Consider the following 26,311-nt stretch of genomic DNA (forward strand, 5'->3'; position numbering starts at 1 on the left):
TAAAATTAAAGTTCCAAGACTCAGATCAAGTTGAATACTTTCTACAGCTATACACGGAACACAACCATAAAGGTGATGAACAACTGGTGTAGTTGGCACAAAATAAACTCTATCAACCAATAATTTCACTGCAGGCTTAAAGTAAGGGTGGTTTTATTATTAATGAAATACATATTTCTTTAAGAATTGAGAGCTTGGAATTAAAGGCTAGAACATATGCCCCAGAACACATTTAATCTATACATTCACTGAGTTTTAATTAAAATCTTATGTACTACTTGCAAAAAGTACTCTTGGGATAGCTATTGTGTGTATGTTTTCTGGTTTATGGCTTCACCCATACTAGGACCTAATGGATTCACCAGCCCCTTAGAAGAATATCTTGACATAAAGGTCATTAGCTGTACAGGGTGGAGACATAGTGTGTTACACAGGCAACTGCAAATTCTAGATAAAGAACAGACACATACTTGTGTGTAGTTCTTTCACATACTAATAAGAAACCCCTCGCATGCTCTTAAATTCCTGCTGAGGTCATAGTTGGGGCTACACATGGATATACCTGTGCCTGCAAGAGGGAACTGTGTCATCCATAGCACAGAAAAGAAAGGATTGAGACAATAGGCACAACAGCATATGACACCTATTCTCAAAGAATTCACTATCAGTGGCAACAGGCCATGGTAAGGATTCCAACATAACAACCATACTGCTACTATAATTGATAAGCTGTCTTGAAGCCAGTTTCAGCATCAGCTTACATTCAAAAGAGTCACCAATCTGAAGTCTGAAAAGTACTGAAAAGCAATCTTCACTAAAATTTCTCAAATAAGTGGCAAAAGAAATTATTTTTCATGTTACAAAGCAAAACCCCTAAAAATCCACTTATTTTTCTTAATTTCCCCCAAATCCTAAATATTCCAGAGGCCTCCTCCTACAGATATTTCTGATTCCACCTAAAACAGAAGTCTTTTCCTCTATCAAAACACTGATTCCAACCTTGTAGTATTATCTCCTCTTTTTTAGTATTATTTTGTAGACTGATTCAATTACCCCCTGATTTGGTGATCTGGCAATTTCTTCTTCCATATCACAAATAGCTATTAAGGAGAGTAGGGGGAACGTTTGATATTTGTCTGTGTTAAACTAATGGTATAAAAGTAGCTTGAGACTATGGAGGAGTTTTCTTGTCTTCTCTTTAATTTTCTTTGTTTTTTTAAATTTCTTTTCCTTTCTTTTTTATTTTTTTTTAAATTTTATTGTAGTGGATTTAAAATGTCCTGTCAATTTCTGCTGTACAGCAAAGTGACCCAGCTACACACACACACACACACACACACACACACACACACACACAATTTTTCTCATATTAACTTCCATCATGTTCCACCACAAAGTGATTGGATATAGTTCCCTATGCTGCATAGCAAGGATCTCATTGCTTATACATTCTAAATGCAATAGTTTGCATCTACTAACCCCAAACTCCTAGCCATCCCACTTTCTCCCCCTCCCCCTTGGCAACCACAAGTCTGTTCTCCATGTCCATGAGTTTGTTTCTGTTCTGTGCATCAGGTTCATTTGCACCATACTTTAGATTCCACGTATAAGTGATATCATATGGTATTTGTCTTTCTTTTTTAGACTTACTTCACTTAGTATGTATGAGAATCTCGGGTTGCATCCATGTTGCTGAAAATGGCATTATTTTGTTCTTTTTTATGGCTGAGTAGTGTTCCACTGTGTATATATACCACATCTTCCTAATCCAATCATTTGTCAATGGACATTTAGGTTGTTTCCATGTCTTGGCTATTGTGACTAGTGCTGCAATGAATATAGGGGTGCATGTATTTTTTTTCAAAGAAAGTTTTGTCTGGTTATATCCCAAGAGTGGGATTGCTGGATCATATGGTAGTTCTATATTTAGTTTTCTGAGGTACCTCCAAACTGCTTTCTATAGTGGTTGTACCAATTTACATTCCCACTAACAGTGTGTAATATTCCCTTTTCTCTACACCCTCTCCAGCAGTGGTTGTGCCAGTTTACATTCCCACCAACAGAATGGAATGTAAAACATTCCCTTTACTCCATACCCTCTTCAGCATTTGTTATTTGTAGACTTATTAATGATAGCCATTCTGACTGGCGAGGTGTGGTACCTCATAGTAGTTTTTATTTGCATTTTCCTAATAATTAGTGATATTGAACATTTTTTCACGAGCCCGTTGGCTATATAACTCAACAGAAAGAAAAAAACAATTGAAAAATGGGCAGAAGACCTAAATAGACATTTTCCCTTTCCTTTCTTTCCTTTCCTTTCTTTCTTGAATTTCCTATCATTTTCTTCTTTCTTTCTTTTTCTTTTCTTTGCTATATCCCTTTTTAAAATTTTTTTTCTTCCTTGTGTATATTAGGAAAGATTTCATAAGAGAGAAGTAAAAACTGGCCATTCCTCCAGCAGCTTCCTTACACTTAAAGTCAACAATCCTTACCATGTCCTGAAATGCTTTCTGTGATGTCTGCCTGTATCAGCCTAATGGACCTCAACTAGTTACAGAGCTCAAAATCATTGAGAAGGACTGAAATTAATTCTTGGTGTTAATTTGGATGATGGTAAATACTATAACCATATAAACATCAACAAATATACACAAAGCATACCCTTTCCCTCTCTCTTCCTCTCTCTCTCTCTCTCTCTCTCTCTGCCTCCTTCTCTGAGGTCATTCCTAATGGATGCTTCTAAGCAATAAAATAGACTATGTATAAAACAGAAAGAAAAGATGTGAAAAAAAAAACTGTCACTGGATTTGGGGAATCTATAGAGCTATCCCACAGGAGTTTGTGAAGACAATGAAGCTGTTTTTAGTCATTCATTCTCTTCTCTTTTAAAACTTTATACCTTCTATTTGTCTTTATTACTTTTACATTTAATGCCCACTGAATAGGAAAAGTTGGACACACTTCTTTTCAAATTAAAACTTCACACTCAGTAGCCTCAAGATTTGTGGCAAAGTATTAACCTTTCTGTGTTGCATTTGTTATGTCTTGAAAATGAAAATAAAATTGGAGGTATTACAACAGATAGCAGATTTAAAGCACTTAGGGTACTCTACAGCAAACAGAAATCATCAATAAGTGTTTTTACCTCTTCATTTACTCTTTTTTATTAAAATATATTTTCCTGAAAGGGTCTAATGTCAGGAAGTTACACTAAAGGGAGAAATTTCGTCAGTGAATTTCTTGTTCTGAGAGCCTTCAAATTTTCAGCTTTACTCTTAATGGTAAAGTATCATATTTATTCTGCATTATAGGGAATTAAAATGTTTGAGCTTGTAGAACTGAGATACGATTTCTTTCAATAAGTCTTATCTGTAGGAGATGATAATACAATTGACCCCCTGAATAATTGGCAAGGGTAGAGGGTCAACTCCTTGTGAAAGAAAAAATCCACATGTGACCATACAATTGGCCCTCCATTTCCAAGGTTCCACATCCATGAATTTAAGCAATCATGGGTCATGTAGTACTGTATATTGAAAAAAGTCATTGTATAAGTGGACCTGCACAGTACAAACCTGTGTTGTTCAAGGGTCAACTGTATATGAATATTTGACTCACACAAAACATACTTATGTCACTGCACTACTGCCAATAAAATAATTTAAATATATAAATATGGAAAAAATGTAACATTATGATTTCCAAATTTTTTACCTGGTTATAGACTATCAACGTTTCAATATGACAGTTTTACCGTAAACTCAATGATGTTTTATATCCTGAACTGAGTATCATAGGAACCATTAATCTATATTTCTAATAAAACTTCAAAACTAGTTAAGTGCAGTTGTTAAATAATTTCCTTTTATAGTATAGGTTTTACAATTAACAAGCCAGACACTGATTCAAATCATTATCAATTTCTCTGTGATTATTATAGCTTTCATAATAATCTGCACTCTATTAACATAGATTAGGCAGCACTTTAAAGAGCAGCATCATTAGCTTTGGTTTCACAAAAAGATGAGAATAAACCAGACTTTTAATTTCATGGAGTTTCAGAGTTGCAAACCAACACCAAAGTGCTCAGACAAAATACATAAACAAATATGATTTTGAATGTGACTTTTTCCGTGTTCTAATACCATCTTTTGGAGCTTACATTCATTAATATTTTATATAGTTGTCTTTTTTCATTTAAATTTCAGAATTAAACAGAATAGCCTAGAAACTAAGGCAGTTACTCAGCAGACTTAATTAGTTATGACTCATGTTTAATATCAAAGGGATATAATATAAAAATGTAAAATAATCCTGAAATGTATTGAAATGTATAATGTATTCAAATGCAGTTTAATCTAGAAAAACAATGACAGTATAAAACAATAAAAATATATGCCTACTGAATAGATAGGGTTCAAAACAGAAAAAAAGGCTAGAAAAGAGCATGGCTTTTTCAGAATGAAATTAAAGAAAATAATTAACTTTGCAAATCGTTAAGTTAAAAAAGTATTTATAATTTCTACCGCGGGGCTAAATAAAAATACATAAAATATAAAGTACAGGGGGAAAAAAAACTGTTTGAAGGGAAATGGAGAGTTTCTGGGGTCTAAAGAACTGGAAAAAAATTCTGGGAGAAAAAACTTGGATATAAAAGATAGTTTCTGCAAGACTTACAACCTGGGAACATTTGCTAAGCCAGTCATTTGAAGAAGCTGGAAATCCATTGCAAAGTCCAGGAGGGGTCATTTTTTTTTTTTTTAAACAGTCATTTCTTTATTTTTTAACTGTTTTTATTTTTTAAATTAAAAAAAAATTTTAATGGTTTTTATTTTTTCTGTTATAGTTGGTTTACGGTGTTCTGTCAATTTTCTACTGTACAGCAAAGTGACCCAGTCACACACACACACACACACACACACACACACACACACACACATACATATACATACACATTCTTTTTTTCATATTATCCTCCATCATGCTTCATCACTGGATATAGTTCTCAGTGCTATACAGCAGGATCTCATTGCTTATGCATTCCAAATGCAATAGTTTGCATCACTTAACCCCAGATTCCCAGGTCATCCTACTCCCTCCCCCTCCCCCTTAGCAAACACAGGTATGTTCTCCAAGTCCATGGGTTTCTTTTCTGTGGAAAGGTTCATTTGTGCCATCTATTAGATTCCAGATATGTGATATCATATAGTATTTGCCTTTTTCTTTCTGACTTAACTTCACCTAGTATGAGAGTGTCTAGTTCCATCCTTGTTACTGCAAATGGCATTATTGTGTTCCCCTGATAAAGGATGGAGAAAACAGAAGACTTATGAATGAAATTTGGATATTCAAGTACATTGCTGATCTTCCTTCAGTATGCTTGCCAAATGCTAGGGTTGCATGGAGTGCAAAGCTAAGAATATCAGAAAAAAATGAAGACCATAAGGGAATTTCCAGCATTCTCATGAAGACAGAGATTAGACTTCTTTACTTAATAGAGTAAGAACGTCACAGAATACATCATATTCTTGGTTAAAAACAAAACCAAAACAAATACCTAGAAAGCAGTATAAATCAGAGGTAGATAAAGTCCTACTAGAACTTCAACCCAGATTTAATTGATAATAATTTTGTTGGATTAAGATGATCAGCCACCCCTCTATCTGTACAGTGAAATGAAGGATAGGTCTTCTTTTTGGATATAGAAGATAACATATGAAAATATTACATGAAACTCTACAATATATTTTAGTCATAATGTTTGAAATTCAGTCAGAAGTTAAAATGCATGGCAAAAGACATTATCATAAGGACAAAAACCAAGAGGAAAACAGAAATTATGAATGAATTGCTATGTAACATGGATAGATGAAGATTATTTTATTATGTATATCTATCCTTATCTTTAGGAAAAGTGATTCACTAACAAAGTCTAACATTAGATTAGATACAGTAGAAGATAGGGATCTAGAACTAAATACTATGACATTGGAAAATACTTGAACATTTGCACAGAGAAAAAATTATAAGCATTGGGGAAAAAAGAGCATCAGAGTAAATGTCAGACTCAGAAAGATGGTCTAACATTAATATTGAAATTCAGAAGTAGAGGACATGGAATGTGGGGGGAACTATATAAGAACCATTAATATTAGAAACTTTTTATGGGAAAATATGGGAAAAGTTAGTTAAAACACCTTCAAAAGTACTGGAAAACTCAATATATATGAATACAATAAAAATTACATCTAAGTACATACTACTAAGACCACTGAAAAACAAAGGTAAAAAAGCAGACAAAAAAAAAAAAAAAAAGCCACTCATCCTTCAAATAAGCAACCATGAAAATGACAGCTAACTTTTCATGGGTGAAATAGAAGCCAGGGGAAAGTTGTATTACATCTTGAACATGCTGATAGGAACTACCCAGAAATTTGTATGTATTGAAAATATTTTTTCAAAAGTAAATGTAAAAATTTGCAAATGATGTATCTGATAAAGGGTTAATTCCTAAAACATACCAAGAAGTCATACAACTCAACATTGTAAAAAACTAGATGATTACTGAAAAATGGGCAGAGGACTCCTACAGACATTTTTCCAAAGAAGACATACAGATGGTAACAGGCGTATGAAAAGAAGCTCAGCATCACTTATTGTTAGGGAGATGCAAATCAAAACCATAACTGAGATCCACATCCTACCGGTCAGAAAAACTGTTATCAAAAATACAAAAAATAGCTAGAGCTGGTGAGACTGTGGAGAAAAAGAACCGTCTTTCACTGTTGAAAATGTAGAACACTGTGTCCACTAGGGAAAACAGTATGGTGATTCCTCACACTGTTAAAAGTAGAACTACCATTTGATTCTGCAATTCCATCTCTGGATTTTATCCAAATAAAAGGAAAATACTCTTTAGAAAAGATACATGCACCCCAATGTTCACAGTAGCTTTATTTATAGTAGTTAGGATATGGAGATATGGAAGAAACCTAAGCGTCTATCAATAAATGAATGGATAAAGAAGATATGATAAAAAATAATGAAATTTTGCCATTTGCCACAACATGGATGGACCTAGAGGATATATTATGTTAGTTATTATAAGTAAGAGAACCATGATTACTGATTGATTTCACTTATATGTAGAATCTAAAAAAAAAAAAAAAAACAAGGAAACAAACATAACTAAACAGGAACAGAGTCATAGATACAGAAACTAGACAGTTGCCAGAGTGGGGAGGGATGAGAGGAGAAAAGAAATACATGAAGGAGATTAAGAGGTACAAATTTTAGTTATAAAATAAAGCATATGTATGATATGTACAACGTGGGAAATATAATCAATGTAATTAATTAATCAATAAGTGGAAAACTGGAACTTGCTTTTACAGAATGATTTTTGTTTTAGAATTTTTCTTATGTGGTTGGACATTTTACCTATGTAATAAAAATCATAGTTATTATAGTGACATAGTAGTGAAGCACTTGGAAGCACTGGGTAGTTAATTTACATATTTTGTTTCATCCTTCTCCACACTTGTCAAGGAACATATTTTTCTCTCCATTTTTTATGGGAAGAAACTGTTACTCAGTAACATATTCAAATAGCTTGACAGGTAAGTTACAAACTGGTCTCAAACTATTTCAACTCCAAGACCTCACACTTTTCTAAGGGTCATGGATCTTGAGCCTATACCTGGTAATAACTGCAAAAAAGATCAGAGCCTAAGCAATAGCATCCTTATGTGAACAGCATAATCACTTTTGCAGGTGATACTGAATGCAAAATTCATCTAACTGACTTTACAGGGACTCTATAGGTGGTGAGAGTCCTAGCTAGAATTTTTGAGATTCCAATTCAACTATTGGATTGAATAGTTGAACTAAATTTGATTTCAACCCACTACAACTTTCTCTTCATCAAGCAGAAACAGGAAGACAAAATATAAATGAACCTTTACATAATGCAGATACAGTAGATTATTTTATTACATATATCTTTATCTTTAGCCAAAGTGACCCATTAACAGATTCTAACATTAGATTAGATACCATAGAATATAGGATTATAGAACTATAACAATAGTTATATTATTATTAAAAATTAATAGTAATAATTAATGGGTCTTCCAGGCTACATTTCTCTTCATCCTGTCTTGTTTTCAAAAAGTATAACCTTTCCTTTGTTGATAATTTGACCCCACTTCAGGCTCTTGAAAAAAGAACAATCTTGTTCCATGGTCCTGTCTCCATGTCATTCATTTGAGTTCTAGGTAGAGTCATCTGGGAGCTAGGCAGAGACTCATTCAAGCTGCTTTTTAATAAAGGTGTGATTTATAATAAGCAATCACATGAACTGAACCTGGAAAAAGAATTCTTTCAGTAAATTCTTTTTCTCACCTCTAGAGATCAGCTTCACTCTTTTTTTCCAAGAAGTGGAATTGAAGATAGCTCTACTTCAATCCTTCAGTAGAATGACCTTCAGTAGAAATTTGAGTACTCGGAAAGTTGTTTCTCTTCTGTAAAATACAGATGATAATAGCACCTACTCTCTAGGCTTATGATGTTTAATGATTTTGTATATACAAAAGAAGTTAAACTTTTTCACAGTAAACACTAAGTATGTGTGAACTTCACTATCACATTGCTTAAATTTCAGTCACTTTTTCTTTAATTATTGTTGATGTGAAATTCACACAGTATAAAACTAATCATTAAAATATGTTCACCATTTCAGTAAATTGGTATTGTAGAATATTCACCATGTTGTGCAACTGCTGCCTCTTATCTAGTTCTAAAATGTTTTTATCACCCCTAAAAAAAAACTTTATAGCCATTAAGCAATCTATCTCTGTTCTCCCCTAATCCAGAGACAATTTTTTAAACTATAGTTTTAAATGTGAAATTTACCATTATTAACCATTTTTAGGTGTACAGTTCAGTAGTGTTGACCATTTTCACATTGTTGTGTAACAAACCTTTTGGACTTTTTCATCTTGTGAAACTGAAACTCAAAACTCATTGAGCAAGTCCCCATTCCCATCCCAGTCCTTGACAGCCACCATAATACTTTCTGTTTCTATAAGTTTGACTACTTTAGATATTTTGTACAAGGGGAATCCTATGATATTTATCTTTTTGTAACTAGTTTATTTCACTTAGCATAATAGCCTCTGGGCTCATCTATGCTGGAGCACCTGACAGGATTTTTCTTCTTCTTTTTTTTTTAATTTAAGGCTGAATAATATTCCATTGTGTGTTTATACTACATTTTCTTTATCCATCCATCTGGCAATGGACGTGTAGGTCACTACCACTTCTTGGCTATTGTGAATAATACTACATGTGTGCTCATATTCACTTTTGAATTTTACATTGTCTGTAAGTTTTCATGGTTCTTCTCCTATTACATCCTCTGGAAATTTAGAACCTTAGCATATTTTTTTTTCCAATTCTTAATATCTTTCTCTATCTCATTGGTTTGGTTTGTAAGAGCCATTCTTAGATTAATCATTATAGGTCTGATTTAAATACATGATATCACAAAGCATTCAATTTTGGTGGCAGATTTATTACTCTTATGTATCAGTTATGATTGTATCAGTAGCAATATGTAGACAAATGCAACTCAGCCTGGGAATTGTTCAGGTAACAAATATCAAGGAGTAGAGACTCATGAATGAGGTTTTCTGTGATCTCAGCTTTGCCCTCCACTTTGAACTGGTTTCATTGACATGACAACAAAATGAATCTTAGCAATTCAGTGGCTAGAGGCTTCCTCTTTCACAGAGAAGGAGATGACTTCTTTCCTTTCTCAACAACAAATCTTGATTTTCTTTTGACTGGTTTGAAGTGGAACAAATATTTATGGCTTGTGTGTCCATCCCTGCTCCTACCACTGCAGCTAAGGGGTTTTGGCAGACATCAAAAGACTTAGCTTAGTCAGGGGACATCCTCTGGAAATTCAGAACCTTAAGAAAACATACTCGGCCACCAAAAAGAACAAAATAGTGGCACTTGCAGCAACATGGATGGGACTAGAGATTCTCATTCTAAGTGAAGTAAGTCAAAAAGAGAAAGACAAATGCTGTTTGATGTCACTTATAGGAGGAATCTAAAATATGGCACAAATGAACTTAATGTACAGAACAGAAACAAACTCATGGACATAGAGAACAGACTTGTAGTTGCCAAGAAGGGGAGAGGGAGTGGGATGGACTGGGAGTTTGGGGTTAGTAGATGCAAACTATTTCATTTAGAACAGGTAAGTAATGAGATCCTGCTGTATAGCACAGGGAACTGTATCTGATCATTTGTGATAGAAAATCATATAATATGAGGAAAAAAAACATATGTAAAACTGGGTCACTTTGCTGTACAGCAGAAATTTACAGAATATTGTAAATCAACTGTAATATTTTAAAAAAAGAAGACATAAAGGTGAAATGAATTTTAGAGAAGCAACTAAAAACTTTTCACTCGGAATTTTTCTCCACCGTGAATGGCTTTCAATGTTCCGTTGTTGTCGTCTTGTTAAGTCAGTATAACTACCCTTTTCTGTGGCTCCAGAATATCATGCTTCTATTTGAGGTCACAGTTCTTCAGGAACTATGTATTCAGAATGCTCTGATATTATACAAGATGGAAGCACCTTAAGCATAACTATAAAATATCACACTCCCATCTTGATATCAGTTTTTGCAGCTAAGCATTGAGGCAATTACTAGACTCATAACCTTGCCTTGAGCTGGGGGATTTCTGATACTTCCCAAGAGCATCTTCACAGGAAAGTGAGGACTTTCTTTCTTTCTTGGGTTCCAAACTCAGCTACATAACTCACCCTTACTTATCTAGGAAGGGATACACAAGGTTTGCATACACTTCAGAAAAGTGAATGATACGCAGGAATGAAAATTAAACTAACATATCTCTGGATTATAGTCACATCTGTGTTCACTCACACTACCTTGCATTATGTAATAAATACTAAACATGTTTATGGTTACTATGCTCATTTTATAAATCAAGATGCTGTGGCTCAGAGTTAGTTCTCTGGTTATAAGGGAAAAATATCACTTAATTTGTGTTCCAAGAAGTGAAGCTTGCAGTTCGAACTTAATTCTTTCTGATTTCCAAATCCTCTTCTTGCCTATTTTAAAGGAATTTCACTCTTGGCTTTATTCTTTACCCTGTTCCATCAGTTTAATTTTATGTATACCTAATCTGCTGGCTTACCTGAACCTGTAGATACCATTTAGGAAGGTATTTCTTTACTTTGGATGCTGAAAACCTGAAGATGGTGGTGGCAATGGACACATTCTAATTACCAACTATTTTGTCAGGCTATCTTGAGTATGTTAATAGAACAAATCAGAAACTAGTTTTTAAAATATTATTGTAGGGAAATGTGTCTTCTTAGTGATTGAGATTCCTCAATGGGTCAAATTATATGGTAAGCATCAATTACTAGACAACAATTCATTGCAGAATTTTGCTAATAAGAATTCAAAGTTAATTTTCCTATCTAGCATTTGAAGTTGGAAGAATGAATTCCTGGTTTCTAGTTGCAGTTTCCATTCTGACATTTTAATGCAATGCCTTCATTCATGAGGGAATAGAATACAGATCTGGCATTCTCTGAACGTGAATTGCTCTCCATGGGCACCGTTTTAATATCACACTCCATACGAAAGGCTAATTTTCCTGTTGGGAAGTTAGGAGACATTTTGGAAATATTTTCTATGGGAGAGAAATAGATTTTACATGATTTTGATTGTGCCAGTTTTAAATATGGTGATTTTGTTGGTGCATCAATGTGTGTGGGGGTGGTGGGGGAGAGCACCTCTATTTTTGTGTCTATGTCAGGATTTTATTGTTTCACAAATACTGTATTTATGATCATCTCAAACTTTAATTTGCCATTTTTTTATACCTAGGAAGCCAAGACTATCAGATGTATTCTGCAATTACGTGAACGTCTTTTCCTTATTTGCTGATTGGTTTTCTATTACTCTTGTACCTCAGTGGCTTCATTACGTTAAATTACTTGTTTTCCAATTTAAGAGAGCAACAGAGAATTAGAAGACTATTTAAAAGGGAGTATGCTGGTCTCTTCCAAATTGGGTCTATCCTTACATGAGTGCATACCAGTACTTGAAGGAAAAATGTATGTCTACTGGACAAGATTTAACTTTAACCAGGGAGAATATTAATAAGGTACTTGGAAATATACATTTAAGTCGAAATACCTGTAAAATAGCTTTTCTGTACATGTGTGTATATGCACAGTTCTTTGTCTGTTTGACCTATATTTTCTATGTGGCACTTAAATCATTCAAAATGAATTGTAAGGAAGTAAAAATTTGCCACCCCAAATAGTCTCTTTGACATGAGAATTAATTTAGGCTGATTTTTAAAATATGGCCTGAAAGAGTCAGGAAGAATCTTTGATTTCCCCTTAACTGCCTAAAAGAATGCAGACAGATCTATTTCAGAAAGGGAGCTGCTATGGTAGAGAACTATGGCATAAAGTAGGTGTTTAGACAGGAAGGAACTTAACCAAGTCTGTTAAAATTCCTATCTGTTGGGGCTCATACTTCCAATAAAGTGTCAAGATCTGTAGAACTCAAACCAATGTTAAAGGTGATCAGATTTTGCTAAAAAACTCTAGCTTGTTTATTTAAAAATTTTTTTTTAAATGCCAAAATTTCACGTCTTCTGAGATCCCATTAAGATGTGAAAAATGATTCCTTTTTTTGAAGTAGTAGCTGTATAAGAATTTGAAGAACTTGGAAAATAAGCTATTTTCTACAATCTTAAGCTGAACAAGAATATAGCACATTTCAATATTTCTAATTAAATGGACAGAATAGGTGATGATAGCATCTGGGTTTTTTTTGTAATAAAACCTACTGATGTGGCTGACCTGAATGCTTCTTATCTATAAAAGACAACAAATGAAGATAAGCAAAGTTAAAAAGGAGGAAAATGGGAATAAAATCATCACCAAATAAAGAGCTAATTCTGTAAGGTATTAATTATCTCCTAGAAATTTTTTTCAAGAAATCCTTACTTAATAACTATTAGTTCAATATAAATTTTTAAAGGTGTTTAAAAGATATTTGAACATAGGTATAAAAGGTGCTATAAAAGTTTGTCTTTCAAAATTACACCCAGGTAAAAATATATTCTCTTTAATAGAATTTAACTTTTAAGTTATAGGTAAATGAAAATTTTAAGCCATTCCTACCCATTAGAAACAAAAAAAAATTTTTCGGTGTATTTGTCAAATAAAAATAAAAAAGCCTCCATGAGTGACTAGACCATACTGTCAACATTATGTACAGTAAGAATAAAGAAGTTACCTTGTGTCTAACCCTTAACATATGACCAATAAAAGTACACTAAAAGAAATAAACCAGGCTAAAATAAAAGATACCACTTGCAATGTTTGAAATTACAGAAGAGATTTTTGCAATGCAGAAACAAGTGTTTCTTAGAAAGCAGTCTTATTTCTAAGCAGAGGATGAAATCCCTAATCATCATCAACTTCTGCAGTTTGACTCTAAGATGGAGGCAATGTCAACAGATGTGTCAACACAAAAAAAACACACTGAGAGCTTGTCCTTTTAAACAGCCCAGAAGTAAATTAAGCATGAACAATATAATGCTACTTAACTTGTAATTGTGACAACCAGAACCAAAAATTACATCCAGGATGGGCAAGCCACACGTGCTCTTCCTTCTCTGTAATTACACTGTTTATATTTTCTCATCTTTATCTTCTTTTCTGGCTAGAAGCAGTACTCCACTTAGTATTTGTATTCTTTTTATTTCTAGAAGGTCCGCATTTTGTTTGTTTTCTACAATGTTTAATTTGGACATAATATTGTCTTATCTTTTGGCCTTTTGGGCGGATTGTTGCAAGCAAAACAGTGTTTTGGTGTGAGTAATTTATGCAAATAATGCATGCGGGAGGTATGCCACTAGGGGGAGAGCAAATACAGTCTTGTGTGAGCTAGAGAAAGAAGGACGGGAACTGATATATATTGAGAATCTACTCTCCGTGGAACTTGAGGCTTGGCATTTATATATATATACCACGCAATTATGCAGTTCTTACAATTGCTTTGAAGGTAGGGTATTTAAGGGTACATAGCCTTTTTGACACTCTCAAATGCTAAGATTGGCCCCAGGGGAAAGATAGAAAGTTCTGGAGCCTGAATTTCAACATAGACACGTTTCCTTGCTCCTCAGAAAGGGGACGCTGATATTTTATCATAGTAAAAGGGAGCAGCTGAGAAAAATTATGGCAACACTGCAAAGAAAAAGTTTTTGTTATCCTCACCACTTTCTGACACTCCCTCTCCGACCAACCCACAGACACACACACAAAGATCAAAGATTCTCCAAGTAAGACAGACCAGGGATGGGATCAGGGCATGAGGCTAACTGGCCAGAGTTCTTCTATTATGAGTCTCTCACCTCCTGCTGGAAATGGAGTAATCACTGAAAGTCTGATTGGAGAGGAGCAGGGATTGAAATAAAGACACATATTCCTTTCTGCAGTTGTGAGAAATGCAGAGATATTTTTTAGAGCTGAGGATCTGGATGCATTTAGCTTCCATTACACTGCACATTTTTTATGTTTGATATACTCTATAATCTTGCTTTAACAATGTTTATAACATGTTGTTTTGAGCTGTTCAAGATGGGATCTTTCCCTAGTTTTCTGGGTAAAGTTCAATTTTAAGTTACTTGGTATATCAAATAGTGTTGTCACTTACAAACAAGGCTTATATGGATAAGGGTCAATTTGACAAAGAAACATCCTAAAAGTTTCTGTATTGGCATACCAAAGAGTTTTTCTTTTAGTCTTAATGAATGAAAGATATACCTGTATGACACCTTATATTTGGCATAGGACGAATGTCTCAGTTGTTAATTTATTTTCCCTATAGTGTACCATACTGGATTACAAGGACTTTTCGAGTTGTTGATTATAACCAGAATGATGTTGATTATGTATACATTATCAAAAGAAATGAAGTAATTCGAGGGTTCTCTCTTTAGAGTTCAAAAGCAACCTGACACTTAGATCAGCTACCTGGAAGTTCACAGAATGAATGAAAAGAAATTCTGATCTCTTGTTTTTATATACTAAAAATGAAATATCTGCTTTCGGGAAATGCATATGTGACATTACTATTACAGAGCATGATAGAAGCAAATGTTTAAAAAATACATGTAGCATTTATAGTACAATACTATTCTTAACTTGTGTAAGGAAAAAGTTTAATTGAATACAGAAAAACAAAGAATGTTTTGCTTATTCTCTTGTTGTCTTTCTAGACGTCGGAATGTGCACTCAAATTCTATTACAAAAATGTTAATGAAGTGAAAAAGTCCTCTGTAAGCAGAACACACACACAAGCAAACTCTGCCTACTTACCATTAGCCCTAGAAATGATGATGAATGTCTGTGTGAACTTTCTTCTCTGCAAAAGAATGAAAGTATTGTTCTTTTGTGGTTTTGTAAAGAAACATTTGTAAAATACGACTCTATAAAGATAATGTTCTTTCCCTCAGCATCATAGATTTGTGAATTCCCTCAGGGGGTCTCCAACACTTTGAAACTAAGTGCCCAAAGTTGTGGATGTAAATATGGAAAATTTACAAGTGAATGATCTTCCAATGCAGGTGATCTTCAGATTCTCAAAAGGCCCCATAATTCAAAGGCCAAGAAACAAAGGAATTCTTTAGATCACAGAGGAAAATCACTCTACATGAAAGTTATGCTTCCTATATGCCTGAGAAGATTCCTATGTTGATGTGGTATTACTTTTAATTTTTATCATAAATTTTTGTAAAGCATGCAGGATAATTATGGCTTTTGATAATATCCTGATGATGCAAATATTTAATCTCTGATCTGTGTCCAATTTCATGTAGGAAGCCACAGGCTTACATTTAGTAATCATTTAGTTAATTGTCAACATTTAGTTGACATTTAGGTAATCATTGGCTCCATATTTGAAATAAAGAAAAATAAGTCATGGTTTACCCCAATGAACATTTTTCTTAAAGTTTTTGCAGTATTATGCATTTTATGTATTATTTTCTATGATTTACAACAACTTACTGTGGTTATTTAAAAAAAGTCAAATCAAAGCAGTCACTGCATGATGGCATAACGTGGAAGAATTTAATAGTTGTTTGAAAGCATGGTTCAGTGGTTAACAAATCTGACTAGGAAACCATGAGGTTTCGGGTTCAATCCCTGGCCTTGCTCAGTGGGTTAAGGATCTGGCGTTGCCGTGAGCTGTGGTGTAGGTCACAGACGTGGCTCAGATCCAGTGTTGCTGTGGTTCTGGCATAGGCCGGCGGCTATAGCTCTGATTAGACCCCTAGCCTGGGAACCTCCATATGTTGCAGGTGCGGCCCTGGAAAAAGACAAAAAGACCAAAAAAAAAAAAAAAAAAAAAAAAAAAGAAAAAGAAAAAGAAAAAGAAAGCAGAGTACTTGGTATAGATTCCATTTACATAAGATTCAAATTGAGATAAAAAAAAAATCCATGATGTTTCTTTTCTAATGGAAGGGGGTAGTCAAGGGGGTTAATCGACTCAAGCTTCAGTTATGTTCTCTGTCTTTACCTGGCTGTGCTCTCCTTATGATGATTAATTTCACTGCACACGAATGATTTATCCATTTTTTATTTGTGTTAGACTTCAATAAATTATATTTTAGAAATTCCTAAAAAATTTAACTGAGCACTGCATTTGTATTAAATACTTGGTCAATGGATTCTCCTTCTTTCCCCATATTTTTCTTCCTACTTTAAACCTTTCTAATATTCTACCAGGGGTCACCATTTATCTTTAATTACTTTGGAGGTCACATCCAGTATTCTAAAGGAAGCGGTCCCTTAAGATATTTGCTCTGGGCATTAGCTTAAGGAAACTTACGGGCTTGCTTGTGGCCAGGTGGGAAGTGGGACGTTGCAGTTTCTCATTTGATCTTTCATTTATTTGATCTTTTATTTATTTGTCATTTGATCTTTCATTTATTTGATATCATCCTCTTCATCTCCAAGAGTCAAAAAATTCTATGAAATAAATTTCATACTCATCTCTTCAGCATTTTATTTGTTTCATACCCTAGACTCAGGAAGAGAACTACCTAGTGAATTTTAATCTCATATGTTCTACTAGTTTATTATAGACTGAATATGCAAAATCAGAATATCAGGTACTACTTCTTCCTAGATACCAGTACTTACATATTAAAAAAACTGCTACTTATAAAATGGTATCTATTCTTAGAGTGAGCTCAGGTCTAAAAAGCTAAATCATTTAGCTGAAAAATAGAGCTTATAAGAAGACACATCCTTTTTGCCATCAATAGTGATTTTTATAATCTTTTAAATTTAATAATATATGTAAATAATTAATTCTAGAAAGAATATCTAGGTATAAAAAGACCTTTTTAAAATACATTTTAGGAAATAATCCTAAAGTCCTCAACTACCCCAAGTTTTTTCTAAGAGGATAGTAATTTAATTTAACATTTATTTGAATGTAGAGAATCTTACGTCTAGGAATTGTTGATACCTTATATCAAAATCCTGTCAAGTCAGTTCTCTTCATTTATCTTCTATCCATCATAACCATACTAGTTACTCTTTTTACGTTATTAACTGGTGAACGAAATGTGCTAATATCCTGTCATTACTAAACAGAGTAATCAGTGACCCCAAGTAAACTCCAAAGCATGTTATTCTTTTTTATGAAAACAATTTTGGGTCCAAGTTAACTTAGGAAGCACTGTGACCTATAACTGCCTCTTGAATACTTACAACTCACATTGGTATACAAAAACTTCCAAGAAGTGAAATACACTTGAATAACTTTCTTTAAGCATTTAAAAAATATATCTGCTAGATATCTTGTTTTGTGTTAACATGTCTTAAGATCCTACTTAAGTGCTCTGCAGAATACATTTTGAGTAACTCTAATATAGATCATTGAGGAGTTATTACTCACTTCTGCTATTTCCCAAACATTATACATACTGGGCTCAGGGTACAGCACTTCATGCCATCATGTCTATCCTCACGAAGCTTATAAGCTAATGACATGTTTCCTCTAACTTACACTTTCCTCTCACCTTATGGCAACGAAGAGTGAGCTATCCTTTTAAAGTAAGTGGAAAAGTCTTGCATAAATCTCCATTCCCCCATATCCATTTCTTCGGGAAACTAATTTATTATGTTGAAATAAAAGTTTCTAGTTATTACTTTTATTTTATTTTATTTTATATTTTTTGTCTTTTAAGGGCTGCACCTGAGGCACATGGAGGTTCTCAGGTTAGGGGTCAAATCAGAGCAGTAGCTGCTGGCCTACATTACAGCCACAGTAACACAGGATCTGAGCCTTGTCTGCAACCTGTACCACAGCTCATGGCAACGCCAGATCCTCACCCACTAAGCAAGGCCAGGGATTGAGCCTGTGTCCTCATGGATACTAGTCGGCTTTGTTAACCACTGAGCCACAATGGGAACTCCATCTAATTATTACTTTTGAAATGTAGACAAATACACACCATAGAAATTTTTGTGCTTTTCTTAGCAACTATCACCAAAATGTGTGTTATGATTTTGATGGGTTTTTCTCCTTCCTCCAGGTATAAATCCACTCTTTCCAGTCCATACTTACTTATAAACATTGTAGGATTAAGATATTCATTTTTTTTCTGTATTTATAGTTTAACTAACATTCCTTCTAGTGGTGAAATGATAGAATATGTGGGCAAGAATTTAACTACTCACCAGTCAGAAAGAGAAGAATAAAGTACAATTAGGAAGAAAATGTAAGTTGTTCAAATATTCCAAATAAAACAATGACCTTCATACTGCCCAACCCAAGGAAATATATTCATATTATTTTCTATGATTATGTAACAATAATGCAAATGATACTCCCTAGACTTGTGTAATGTATTAGAAATATTCATAATCTTCCAAAAGAAATATTATAATTATAGTAATTTTAAGGGACTATTCATAATATTTTTGGACAGTTCAAAGAGGAATTTTTTAGGGTGAATTGGTTCATACTATGTACCCACACCTTGGTAGTGAGAGTTATTGGCTGTGAGAACCACTCTTTCTATACCTCGCTTTTCTGATCTGAGACATGATCATAGTAATGGTATTTAAATCATTTAATGCTAAGAAAAGAACTTGACATAATGAATACTAATTTTATTGATTTCAAGTGCTTTCTACATGCTGATGCTTAGGACATATTTGGGATTGTGTGATGACTTGATAGCTAATGAATATTCAGTAGCACAACGAAGACAAGGTGCTTATAATGTCCTTTGTAAAGTTCTGAGTTGAAACCCACACCGTTATCATGTTGCTGTTATCTTTGCTCTCTTAGTCTCCTCAGAGTAGGTAGAATATAAATAATCTGAATGTCATAATATAATAAAGACCCAAATGATAAGATATTTGTGAGAATTTGAGGAAACAATGAGCAAGAGTAAAAAAAGATCTGATGTCAAATGAACAGGTGGGAAAACAGAATATGAAGGCAAGTATTTAACTACTTACCAGTCAGAGAAAGCAGAAGAGAAAAAAAATAAGGGGTATATTTGAGAATCAGGAAAAACCCCAGTGTTCTCTGGGCATTAATGAGCTTAATGAAATCAAATTAGTGAATAAAGCAGACATGATCCTACCTTTGTGGATGTCATTGATTAGTATAATATTAACTTATTTTATTTTATTTTTTGCTTTTTAGGGCCACACCTGTGGCATATGGAATTTCCCAGGCTAAGGGTCAAATCAGAACTACAACTGCCAGCCTGTACCACAGCCACAGCAATGCCAGATTCGAGTTGAATCTGCAACCTACACCATAGCTCATGGTAATGCTGGATCCTTAATCCACTCAGCGGGGCCAGGGATTGAACCCACATCATCATACATACTAGTTGGGTTTATTTCTGCTGAGCCACGATGGGAATTCCAATATTAACCTTTTTTTAAATTGAAGTATAGTTGATTTACAGTTTTCAGGTGTATGGCCAAGTGATTTAATTACACATATTATTTTTCAGATTCTTTTCCATTATAGGTTATTAAAAGATATCGAATATAGTTTTCTGGGCTATATAGTAGGACCTTGTTGATTATCTATTTTATGCATATTATTGTATATCTGATAATCCAAAATTCCTAATTTATACCTATCCCTAGCTTCCCCCTTCGGTAACCATAATTTTGTTTTCTGTGTCTGTAAGTCTATTTCTGTTTTGTAAGTAAATTCATTTGTATCATTTTTTAGATGCTACACTTGTGATATCATATGATATTTGCTTGATTTATTTCACTTTGTATGATAATTTCTAGGTCCATCCATGTTGCTGTAAATGGCATTATTTCATTCTTTACAGCTGAGTAATATTCCACTGTATATGTATACCACATCTTCTTTATCCATTCCTCTGTTGATGGACATTTAGGTTGCTTCCATGTCTTGGCTATTGTAAATAGTGCTACAGTTAAGGTACATGTACCTTTTCGAATTAGAGTTTTAATTTTTTTAGATACATGCCTAAGGGTGGGATTGAAACATTAACCTTTTAATTTCAGGAAATCTCATTGATTTGAAAGAATCTCAAATGAAGCTGGTGCATTGCCCTCAGGATATTAAGCAGGTAAACTATAGCCTGGTAGGAGAAAATTAATGCAGGTGTTGTTTATGACTCTCAACTTCTTCAAAGGTATTTTCTCATGTCAAAGCAGGGAGAGTCACAATTGTCCTGCCTAGCTCATAAGGTTATCAGTAGGCTCAAATCTGATGATATATCAAGAATATTTTGCAAAATAGAAAGCAATAATCCATTGGAAATTATTATTACAAATACCTGATATTTTTCTATAAGGTGGTTTACTATCTCTTCTCTTTCGTGTCCACTATTATTTCATTGAGGGCCTACTTCCCTATACTTTTTAAATTTAAAAATAATCCCTAGTAGTCCCTCTTTACCTTACAGGATTTTATATTTTTGCATAGCACTTACATACTTATTCCCTGCAACATAATAGAGTGAAGGCAGAAATTCTTTTCTATATCATCACTGGATTGCTTTCCATATCTAGAACCATATTTGGCACAAAGTAAGTAGTTAGTAAATATTTGTTGTTTGAATGAATCAATTTAAAAAAGGGCTTAATTTACGGATCATTATTAACTTCACTGTAATAATTACTTATTGCATCGTAAAAACATATTAAGAGAGACAAGGAAGACAGAATTATTCTCAAGGTAAAAAGCAGATGAGGCAGAGAGGGAAAAAAATGGCCCAGGGCACACTCTTGCCTTGATTCTCTTATTATGACATCAAAACAAATCTCTGAATTGTAGCTTTCCTCTGTTAACTATACATAAAATACCTCCTTACCCTGATTTACAGATTGGCTAATGGGCTAAAATTGATATGAGTATGAAATCTCTTTGAAATTACCTAACTTATACACACATAAAAATATTGTCATAAGTAAAGATAACTAGGCTAAAACAAAAAGTGATTGCCCTGACGGCAGTCTTTAACAATTCTCTACTTAACCTAAGTTCGCCTCAGTACAATTTAACTTCAGAAGTTGCTTAAGTGAAAAACCAAGCAGAACTATTTCGTAATTGAAATAGTGATTTTATTATAAAAGTTGTTTCGCATATACTGTATTTCAACCCTAATGATTGGATTTTACTCCTTTAATCAAGATAGTATATTAAAAGAATGAGTAGAGTTTTTTTATGTTAAGCAAATTATACTAGTAACTAGTTTGTAATTTGTGATTGTGCATGCTTCTGATAGTGAAGAAATTTCATTACAGGTAGGTTGAAAAAGCAGAATGCGTATGCATTTGCATGTGTGGTTGCAGGTAAATAAATAGTAAAGCTCATTGATAACAGGAAGCCATTATAATTTGAATAAGATTATATTCTCTCCAGGAGAGATAAAGGGTAATGAAAGACAATTCAGAGCTAGTTTGTTATTACTTCATCAAGTACCTCAGCCTCAAGCTGATAAAACTCGCTTGTATGGCTCCCATGAGACATTAAAGACAACGATGCTGCCAACCATTTGTAGTGATTTCTAAAATCATTAATATCACTATTTAAATGAGTTTGTGATGGAGTATAACACAGGGTAGAGCCAGAGGTGAAACTACTACATGTGCTTTCATAAAACCATAAGAAGTGAGTTATGGGAGACAATAAAATGAATTGTATTCATCCTGGACAGATGCAATGAAAAGATAATTTCCCAGTGAAACTAACAAGGGTCCTTAATGACATATTAATTATGTAACTTATAAAAGCTCGGAATTAAATATTAACTTTATTTGCTTAAATCCTATTAAGCAAATTTTAAAACAAGCACTTTAGCAAATATTAATTATATGGACTCTTTATAGATTATATTCATACTTATTGTCCTTATTGCTCCTTAATATATCAATTCATGGTGTGTAATCTTCCCTAACCGTAGATACACAGATAGTTATTTCTGAAACAGATGATCTGCAGATTATTCCAAACGTGGTATAAAAGACGACTTTGCACTTGTTTTGTTTTAAAGTTGGGACTGTTCAATAAAGGGGTAGGTCTCATTTTGCCAGCATTTATCTGGATATGAAATAAAATATATGCAAAGTTTTTAAAATGTAAAAATAAATGACTAAATAGTGATAGAGCCTTCTAGTTTTAAGCAGATTCCTAAGATTTAACGTGTTATCTTGCATCTGACAGATAATACTTTAAAAATTAATTCAAATTCTGAACTTTAGCATCATCATAGTTTTTAGCACACAGTTTGCCTCTGTTGTTTATTAACTGTGACAAGGTAACTAAACACATGATTTTAAAGAGAGGCTTTTTGAGGAGTAAAATCTTAATTGTTTTGACAAATAGGAGAGTTGTTGATGGGAGAAAATAAGGACATCTACAAGATAAGATATTACCTTTTAGAAGAGAAATTTTTACGGACATAACTTATTTCATTGAAAAAAATGTACATGTGACATGCAATCTGTAGAGCTATGCAACTTTTTACATTTGTCTATATTAAGTAAAAACTAGGAGCTCCCATAGTGGCTTAGTGGGTTAAGAACCTGACATAGTGTCCATGAGGATGTGAATTCAGTCCCTGGCCTCATTCAGTGGGTTAAGGATCTGGCGTTGCAGCAAGCTGCTTGGATCCGGTGTTGCTATGGCCGTGGCATAGGCCAGCAGCTGCAGCTCTATTTCGACTCCTAATAGAGGTCATATGCCATAGGTACAGCCATAAAAATAAAGTAAGTAAATACATTAATCAAGTTAAATTAAAACTAAGGACAAGAGTTAGAATATTCCAGATATTTTGTAAAGTATAGACACACAGCTACCATCTCTTCCTATCATCTCTTTTTTGTTGTTGTTATTTTATTTGTCAACTGCTCTCCTTGCACGTAGAAAAAATAAATTAGCATGACCCTAGCAAAACTATTTGCCCTTGCATAGACTGTTCTTGGATGTAGCTGCCTGTGGATCCACAGACTGATCTGCTAAGTAGTAGCATTACCTTTTTTAGGTAAAATTTAACCTTGCTGAGTAAACAACCATGCTGCCTTACCTCTGCCTGCTTCTTGCTGTGTCATTCTTCCAGCTTCTGTGGTCAGGAGCAGCTTTTCAACCACCTATTTGTCAGTTCTATACACAAAGAATCATCTCTTCTCGACAGTTTTCTCAGCTGTGGTTCCTTGCCCAGTAGGGAGTCCTTGACCTTGTCCCTAGCTATGCTTTATTCTGATTACCTTTTGTATCCTCAGCTGGTTTTTCTTGTTCTCAACCTTTAGCCTCAATAATAAAATGTTTACTGGATTCCAGTTTTGATAGGCTGGCACTGACTCCTGCCTCACTGGGCAGCGGATACCTGGATATTATTGCAGAGCTTGGCAGCCAGCCCCCATCACCCCACACATGTTTGGTCCAGACAGGCCCTTGATCATCTAACATTTCTCTCTAGCCTCACACTTCACTAGCTGAATTGAACATTAAAATTGTCTGGTATTTGTGTCCAGGAACCTCTACCAGAGTTACCTTACAATTACTTCCACACACATTTCATGCCTTATCTATTTTTTGCTAGTCCATCACCAGAAAACACATCCAGGAGTTTCCTCTGTTTTTATGCCTTAATTTTTTGCATTTATTTTTCTGCATATCAGCTAACATCTAGTTGTTTTTTCCTTGTTTTTCCACCCTTCTGATGGTTATTTTGCTTCCAAATACTTCTGGAAATTATTTCTTCTCTACAGCCCTATTTATCATTCCTACCATTCAGGTCAGTACCATTTTCCATTTGGATTGTTTCAGGGTCTCCTTACTAGGTTTCCTGGCCTCAGCTTTCTTTCTTTCTTTTTTTTCTTTTCTTTTTTTTTTTCCAAGTTGAGGCATTTGGAAGTGCCTGGGTCAGGGATCAAACCCATGCCAAAACAGTGATTCAAGCTGCTGTAGTGACAACGCTGGATTCTTAACCAGCTTCACCACAGAACTAGGCTTTAGTCCTTTAATGTCATCTTTCAACCAGGTGTCAGATTAGTTTTTTAAATGGTTTATTTGACCTTGTTAATATTTTTTAACATCTCTTAAATGTTCCTTACTATTTGCAAGGAAAAAATAGGGCATAGTCTTAAGTTACAATCACCTTAGAATTTATTGTTCAAGTTAGGATATGTATGAGTGAAAGGGAAATTATTTCTAGTTGTGTCAGGATAAACAGGCAAAGATCTGGTCCAGTGGAAACATTTGGTTGCTTAGGTTAAAATACTTCCTACAGTCTGGTATCTGACTTCTACTCCAGTCTCAACTTTTCTGATCCTAATCTCAAAATTTGCACTCAAGTTTTGTATCTGCCTCTATTATTCCACATCTCGAAGTCTTGTCATGCTGTCTCAACTGTTTGTATTACCCTCTCATCACCCATCTTTCCTTACTAAATGCCTAATTGTTCTTTAATACTCAATATAGGGGCTATCTTCTCTAGGAAATTTTCCTTGACTTCCTCAGGATATGGTCTCAAATAATATTTGTATATGCTTGCCAGAGTCACTTTTATATTACTCTTAATTAATTTTTTTGTCCATTTTTTCTGCTAAACCTTGAGGTCCCCCTCTCCTCAAGGGAAGACACTTTATTTTTCATTTCTGCAAACTTAGAATAACAAATAAGTAGTAATAGTAGTAGTAGTATTTATGGATATATATATATATGTATGTATGTGTATATATATATATAAAATAGTTAAACAGATATGAAAAAATGACATACTTGAATTCAGGAAATTTATAGTCTTTTAGAGAGACAGATAATAAAGCTGTATGTATTATTAGAGAGCATTTCTAAAGAAATCAATGAAGGTTTAAGAAAATAGGTGGAATCTGGACCTTATCTTGAGGTTGAGCAGGAGTTTGGTAGGTGGATTTAGTAGAGGAAACCATCAATCTATGTGTCTTTGCTCAAAGGATTGAGAAAACCTCCACTTGACTAAATCATCAGAATCAACTGTGGTCATCAATGAGGTCACACTATTCATATTTCATCCTTTGACAAGTTTTTAAAGAGTATTGAATAACAATGCCCCCTCTTACTTTAAGGCAATTTGTTTAAAAAAAAACTCATCAAAAATGTCAATGGGAGGAATTACTGATTCACAAAAAATTGTTGGAACTTGCAAATTTCAGATATATTACATTTCTTCTTTTAAGAGATAGAAACTCAACAGCAAAAAAAACCCAATCAAAAAATGGGCAGAAGACCTAAATAGGCATTTCTCCAAAGAAGACATATGGATGGCCAATAGACACATAAAAAGATGGTCAACATCATTAATTATTAGAGAAATGCAAATAAAAACTACAATGAGGTACAACCTCATACCAATCAAAATGACCATTATTAATAAGTCTATAAATATGGAGTTCCCTTTGTGGCTCAAAGATTAAGAACCCAGCTAATATCCATGAGGATATGGATTCAATCCCTGACCTCACCAGTGGGTTAAGGATCAGGCATTGCCACAATCTGCAGTATAGTTTGAATATGTACTTGGATCTGGAGGTGTTGTGACTGTGGCGTGGCATAGGCTGGCATCTGCAGCTCTGATTCAACCTCCAGCCTGGGAACTTCCATATGCCACAGGTGTGGCCCTAAAAAAGAAAAAAGTCTACAAAAAACAAATGCTAGGGAGGATG

At 34.1% G+C, this 26,311-nt stretch overlaps 1 protein-coding gene across 1 annotated transcript in view; it reads right to left on the bottom strand.

Annotated features, from left to right (window-relative positions):
* Nucleotides 1-23,909, bottom strand: part of PIK3C2G (phosphatidylinositol-4-phosphate 3-kinase catalytic subunit type 2 gamma) — a 518,046-nt gene extending 494,137 nt beyond the window's left edge. The window contains exons 1-3 of the mRNA XM_084956629.1: nt 23,692-23,909; nt 15,458-15,503; nt 8,407-8,525 (exon numbers count right to left, since the gene is read on the bottom strand). The gene's annotated coding sequence lies outside the window, so the exon portion shown is untranslated. The remainder of the gene's footprint in view (nt 1-8,406; nt 8,526-15,457; nt 15,504-23,691) is intronic.
* Between the last annotated feature and the right edge of the window lie 2,402 nt (nt 23,910-26,311).

This window comes from Sus scrofa, chromosome 5, assembly GCF_054392235.1.
Source record: "Sus scrofa isolate SSC_HxYL_T2T_F1_AM1 chromosome 5, Sscrofa_HxYL_maternal_Yorkshire_Landrace_v2.0, whole genome shotgun sequence".
Classification (NCBI taxonomy): domain Eukaryota; kingdom Metazoa; phylum Chordata; class Mammalia; order Artiodactyla; family Suidae; genus Sus; species Sus scrofa.